Genomic DNA, 7,480 nt, shown 5'->3' with positions numbered 1-7,480 from the left:
CTCCTTAAACTTACCTCGCACTGCATTTATCTTCCTCTGTATCCCTTTTTTTTGGGACCTTTGCTTCTCTCTTTCGCTCTTTATCTGTCCCTCTCACCCTCGCTGCCTGTCTCGTAGTAATGGAGCTAATTTGTTTAGCACACAAAGAGTGTCTGTCCATTAGCGCAGGCCTGTCCATGCAGAGAGAGATGGTGACAAATCACACCAATGTGTGTGTCTGTTCTGCGTAGCCTACATAATTGTGTGTGAGAGAGGGAAAGGTGGAAAAAAAAGCGACACTTCCTCTGAAAGTGCAGGACATTCTTCTATTTATATTATACAGAGATAATTGTAACATAAAATCCGCTTTTTTGAACTCAACGTTTTAGTCTTACATATCCAAGCTAATATTTTCCAATAGACTGCACCTGCACTTCTTTTGTTTGAATTATGCAAGCACAGCAAAAAGCTTGGCGCCATGTAAATACTACTTTCTTAAAAGTTTGTTCTTTAGTAAACAGAAGTGACTTAATGCAGCTCTAATTACTCAAAACCACCGTGTTGGGAGTTAGTTATAACTTGTAACAATCAGATTTAACAGGTAGTAAGTCATCGGCCGCCCATTTTTTCTCTAGCATCAGACTTCATGTCATTGGTGCACTTCTTTTAATTAATTCATACATTTAATTATACCTTATTTGAGGAAAGTATAGTTTCTGACTCTATGAAAAGGTATTAGAAAAGAGAGATGCAATAATAATAGGCTTGTCTAGAAATGTGCACACTTTGTAAGTTGAGCACAAATGTACCTAAAAGGTACATTTTAATGTATTGTGTAAATCAGGGATCAGTGTTGATGATAATGTAGCAAAAAAAAAAAGCCAGAGCCATGTTGGCAGAGCCAGGATGAATTTGTGAGAAGGAAGTGACTGCCTTGATACTAAAAAATCTTTTGTTGAATTCATTAAATAAGTACAGCTGATTATCTGAGTCACATTTTGGAATGGCATTTCATATTGTTTGTAGCCTAGTTTTGTAGCTAATTTCCAAGTCAAGTGAATATGGACCCAAGAAGCCTGTCTAAAGAACAGCAGCCCTTGCAGCTGGGCAGCAGTTCACTCCAGAACCACAGAAACGGCAAGAACTACTACTTTATAACATTGACCACAGACTCTCTATGTGTGTCTGTCATGATGACATCAATATCATATCAGTAACTTTCCTAATTCTTGTCCAAGAAAAAGCCTCATTCACTCCCTTTAGACACAGTGGTTTGCTGAATACTGAGTGATGGACACTCATAAACGATAAGTCATAAAAATATAGTCTTCTGGACATTTGTAGAGCATTGCCTTTCTGGGTTTGTGTTGTTATTCTTTTTTATGGGTTATACGGTATGGATTTTTTTTACAAGGATTTTAACACTCGAGAAACATTTCATAAATATTGCAGAGGGTGAACAAAGAAGGGCCGCAAAGAAGGGAGCACGGTAGAGCTATCAGAATAGACATAATAGGGATGGGGTGTGGGACACTGTCCAAGAGTCTTTTGGGGAAATTATGCATTTAAACACAATCGCATTGACTTTGTTGAATTCAGGCGTTCCTGTAAGTTGTGAAAGTATAACAAAGACCCAGCAAGAAGGACACTAAACTGAAGCCGCTGCATGGAATTCAGCCTTATTTTTCTTGATCAACATTCATTACTTGGTAATGTAAAATAACCCATTGTGATAGCTCAGTTACATTCCTCGGTCTTTGCATTGCATTCCTAGGTCTGCTGTATTGTATCTCTGAAAGGGAGTGCTTCGTTGAGGAAAAACAGTTGCTGAGGCTGGTACAAATGGCATTGGTCTGTTTACTGTTTGGGGAGAAAAAAAGACAAAAAAGACAAAGAGCTGTTAAAGAGTGAATGAAGTTAAAAGTCATAAAAAGGCTACAACAGAGAAGTCGTGAAAATGGACAAACACTAAGAAGTAAACACTAAACATAAACACAATATATTATTCAATAGTGTTTGAAGACAGTTAAATGGAAAAGAAATTGTCAACAGGCTTTGCAGACCAATTCATCTAGTCTCAAATGAAATGTTTGATGTGATGGGAGTTTTTTTTAGTATGCTGAATGTAAGGAGGTTTCTAGTTGTTGCCTTGTAAGCACTTAAGATGATTTACTGGCACAAGTTCACCAACTAAGAAGGTGCATAAAGAGTGAAAGGCTTAGAAAAGGTCAAAATGCTCGAGCTACATTTGTAGTATGAAGATCAACTTTATTAACAAGTTGAAACCGACTTGTTTCGGCTTGTGGCCTTCCTGAGGGTCATCGATGTCTCTAAAGAAGACGAAACCCCTTGTAAGCCTTTCAAAACATAAGGTACTACTTCTTTTAGCAGCATAGATACATATGTATACACTGCTCAAAAAAAAAATAAAGCAAACATTAAAATAACACATCCTAGATCTGAACGAGTAAAGTATACTTATTAAATACGTTCTTTACATAGCTGAATGTGATGACATCAAAATCACACTCCAGCCACATGAGGTCTATCATTGTCTTGCATTAGGAGGAACCCAGCCAACCGCACCAGCATATTGTCTGGGGTCTAAGGATCTCATCTCGGTACCTAATGGTAGTCCGGCTGTTTCTCGCGAGCACATGGAGGGCTGTGTGGCTCCCCAAAGAAATGCCACCCCACACTATTACTGACCCACCGCCAAACCGGTCATTCTGGAGGATGTTGCAGGCAGCAGAACGTTCTCCACGGTGTCCTCCTTGCACAAAGGCGGAGGTAGCGGTCCTGCTGCTGGGTTGACATTTGTGGATAACTTCGGGACATTCAGATCCTGACATTTTTAGGAACCTGCACCTCACAGCAAGATATTATCTGTGCTGGATCTGCACTCTCACAGTTTGGAATTCTCTGATGGTTTAGATGTGGGGGTGCGGCTGGTTTAGAAGGAGGATGATGAAGTGTTTCCAATGAAGGCAACACAGAAAGGGAGAACCTTGTCACAAACTGTGGTAATCGTCATCACTCCCAGAGGATGGATTCTGAGACTCTGTAATAGCTGTGGTATACATACCTTATGTTACATATCAAAATGTCATAAGTAAAAATGGTTTTCTATTATGATCCCAAATGTTTCCATTCCCTTAAATTATGACCTTTTAAGGTGGATTTTTCCCATAGCTGCTTTCTCAGGTCTCAATGTCCTGCATAGTTCCTGGCACTACGCTGGACTGAGGATTAACTGTCACTACGGCATCAGCAGCTACAAATCCTAATACGACTGGAGACCTAATGACAGCAGTTCTGTGTGATCCATATGTATGACAGAGAGGACTAAATCCCTATTCATATTCTCCGTGATCTCAGCCAGTGTATCGATGTGAGGCACTAAAGCAAGCACGGAAATGATTGAGCTCTGAGCCAGGCATGTCTCCCTCCTCTCTCTGCCAACAGACTGTCTCTGTTTGGGCAAACTCCAATTCGTCATGATGAGTCCATACTTCCTTTCATCCCTCCATCCCCCTCTCTTTTAACGCCTTTGATATGATGTGACATTGGCTGAGGCACATGACATGTCCTCAAGCGCTCCCACATTTTTATTAGCACATTCAAAATAAATTTACGAGTAAAAAAAAAAGTTTTTTTTTTGTCTTTTAAGGGAAAATTTGCTAAATTGCTTAGATTGTGCAAATTGTTGCTAACCTCATCTCACCTGATTAATCTGCATGTTGTCTCGTCACTGGCTAATAGATCGGCTCTGACAGGAATGTGATACAGGAAGGCAAGGTCGGTTTTCATTGATTGTTAAATCATTCCTCTGTTTGAGAAGGACACAATTGAGACAGTAAAACACTGACTGCTCTTCCCCCTTAGACTTACGGTAAATATCTTTCCTGTGCGCTCAGCTAGAAGGCAGACAACATTCACTTTGCCTTCGAGTCATCATTACTGTGTGTGTGTGTGTGTGTGTGTGTGTGTGTGTGTGTGTGTATGTGTGTGTAGGTGTGTGTGTGTGTGTGCATGCGTGCATATGTGTGTGTGTGTGCGTGTGTATGCCATTGCCTGTGTTTATTTCCTCTATCACAACCCCAGAGACATCAGGTGCAGAAAATACAAGCTAGATGAGAATAGACTTGGAACAGTGTGAATATCCTCCTTTCAAGCAGTCCGTCTGTCTGTTTGTTTTTTTTTGCTCTGTCTGCATAGCTGGTGTCACTCTCAAGGAGATCCTCCTCCTCCCTCTTGCTCTCTCTCTCCCTCTTTTTTTGAGGCTTAAGCTGGCAGAATTTCCTCCCTAAATAGCTGTTTTTATCTTGTTTTCCCTCCCGCCGTCTCTTCCTCTCTCTATCTCTGTGGATGAATGGCCGTCTGGACTGAGCCAAGGTTTTTTTTTTTTTCCGGGGCCTCCAGAGACATGATGTTGAGATACTTTGTGGACACTATCTCTGAAAACATTCGTATTAGAATCAGTGGAAACAGTACACATATTTACCTCACTCTGGCAGTTTTACAGCCTAAAAATATGGTGCTATTCTCACCACAGAATTAAAAACCGCGGTACAGATATTAATGTACTTACATGTGACGAGATTGATTGTGTTTTGCTAACAGGGGCCTTGAAAACTACAGGATTGGGGGGTTGCTGGGTAAGTTCTCATCCCGCGTATGCAATTGAGACAGGGACATAGACAGGGGCAGGGAGGGCTTTGTGCACCAGCCCTTTCCCACACTCCCTTTCACCTTTTGTTGTATGGCAGCACCGAGGCTCTCTGACATGACGAATTGCTCCGACTGCTTAACTAAGACGCTGGAAGTATGGAAGTAAGAGTGGAGCGAATAAGAATGATGTGTATGTTTTTATATGATTTTTTTGGTGTTCGCGGGAGTTTTGTCCTTTAATCTTGATGCCTGGAACTTCCAGTGCGTCCGAGTCAATGTCCTACAACTCCCAGCTCGTCTCTCTTCACTCTGGAACGAAGGAGTCAAGGTCCAACTGTTTCAAGCTCTAAATAGGCACAGTGCATTACATACACACACACACACACACACACACACTTTCACACATAATCACGCACATGCTCGTATGCACACTAATGCCTTTGCCCAAATGCCAGCACCAAGCTGTTGCCCGTAAAGCGTTCAGGCTGTCACAATAGAGACATTACCACATGAGTGAGTGGCTCTGAATGGGGTTGAGGGTGTGTGTGTATATAGAGAGTGGTGGCGATGGGGGAAGTTCCTGGCAAGGCAGACGACCCTGTCATCACCTCTGCCCCTTGTCAAACAAGCCCCTGCCGACAACGGCACAAGCATCCAACACACACACAATTGGTACACACTCCTACCCCTCATATGAGTTTCAGCTCTGCTTGGTAACAGTCTTTTATTTTCTTAGACTAGAGCTCTGAGTCAAGTATGGGCAGGGAGGGAGAGAAGAAGGGTGGTTTTTATAAAAGGACCAATCTCAATCTACACACTCAAAAGTGTCTTTAATACATGCTGTGCGCTCCCGAAAATGTCACATTATTGGGTTGAGTGGATGTGTGAATGTTAATATCAGAATCAGTTTAGCCCGACTTTATACAAAGTTTTCCCTCTAAGTTCCCTGGTAAAATGTTGTGAGAAAGTGAAAGGTAGTGATTTTCATGTTAAGCAGAGTTTTTCTGCTTTATACACTTTACTGCTCACATGAGATGTCTGTATAAGGTTTGCAACCATTGGGTTTGTATTGCCTAAAAGAGTCCTTCAACGTTTTGTATTGATATTATCATGGAAAGAGTTACTTTGACTCTTCCTCCTCCTTCTGCTTAACACTAGCCAGGCTCATATTTGAAAGGGCATGGGCAGTGATATTTTTTTATATTTCAGGACCAGAATGTCCTGAAATTATACAGTAAATATCAGGAGTGCATTTGTGAAAAGGCCTATGGACAGGGCTCAAGGCTTGTCAAATCATTGAGTGTGTGATGCAGACTTTCATTGCGAGTTCCTGAATCTGCAGACTTTCCAGTGGGATTTTTCCAGAGATCAATGTAACATTTGTTATGGTTGTCCAGCCTCTTAATAATCCAATAAAATCCAAGCATACATTGACAGTGAGAAAAAAGGCTTCCTGACTTTTGTTAATTATCAAATATATGTCACTTACATACATACAAGTGTTACTTTTTCTTCTATTATTTAATGGCATTGCTTGTTTCTGGAAAACCTTTGATTTTGTGATAGTGTTTCTTATTTTATTTGAACATTTTGAGTTCTTCTTGATTGACAAAGTCAGCCTCTATAAGCCAAATGTCAGTAATGTCCATAGAGGATTCAGTGCTCAGGCTTTAGGATAGAGATTGGGATTGGCCTAGAGAATAGCTGACCCAACCAGGCCGAGCAGGGTGAAGGGGTGAAAGTCTAGAGGTCGAAAGAGGAGAAAGAATGAATGAAAGAGGAATTCTTTTTGAAATAAAACTGAAAGAGCAGAGAAGAGATCAGCACTTCCTAGTGGAAACAGCACAAAGAAAAAAAGACAGAAATATGTGAGGGAAAAAGAAGGAATAAGACACAATTTAAATATTAGTTGTAGGCTACTGTCACTCGGATCTGTCACTGTGTGTGTTTGTGTGCAGCCTCAAAATGTCATTATGTAAAAGCAGTGCCCAGCGCTGGCGAGACCATTCTTCCACAAGGCATGCCGGATGTGTGTGTCTACGTGTCTGTGTTTGGGTGCATGCATGCGTGTGTGGTGGAGGGAGTGACAAGGGTTTAAGGGGCCGTGTCACGCTGTCACTGCTGGAATGCATGACAGCAATGTTTTGTCATTGGACGGATGAATGCAGTGTCATGGCAGCAGCAGCAGAAGAAGAAGAAGAAGAAGAAGAAGAAGAAGAAGAAGAAGAAGAAGAAGAAGAAGAAGAAGAAGAAGAAAGAAAAAGGAAAGAAGGAGAGGGAGGGGAAGAAAAAAGGAACTAGTATTTTTTTTTCCTTCCCTGCTACACTCAATGAGGAAATTAGGTCATCCAAGTAAAGCCATTGCAAGGAACAAATCATCATTATAATTGGAGCCTTAACAAATCTGTGGAGGTGGCTGCTTCACACACGCGCAAGAAAAAACACAAAAGCCAGCATACACGTGCGCAAGTACACACAATGCCGAGAGCGTGTAAAAAAGAATTTCCGCATAAATCAGCCAATATCTGACAGCTTTATAGCTCTTTTAGGAGCCTCATTTGAGACAGAAGCGGGATAGAAGGACGTTGCTCTTGGTAAATATAATTGTGGTCATGATCCTGACATAAATCACAGTGTTGTTACATTACCAGCCGGTAAACTGGAAGGGGAAAAAAAATCCTATTGTATCACCTATGGAATCACTTTAACCCAATCTATCAGCTGTGAAGAGCATTGACAGCAAGAGGAAATCAGTAATGATGATGAATTCTGATTTAGCCTGATTTACATATAAAACTGCACGCTGAAATTAGCCTTTTTAACATGAAGA

This window comes from Symphodus melops, assembly GCF_947650265.1.
Source record: "Symphodus melops genome assembly, chromosome: 7".
Taxonomy (NCBI): Eukaryota; Metazoa; Chordata; class Actinopteri; order Labriformes; family Labridae; genus Symphodus; species Symphodus melops.
This window is presented reverse-complemented; position numbering follows the sequence as displayed.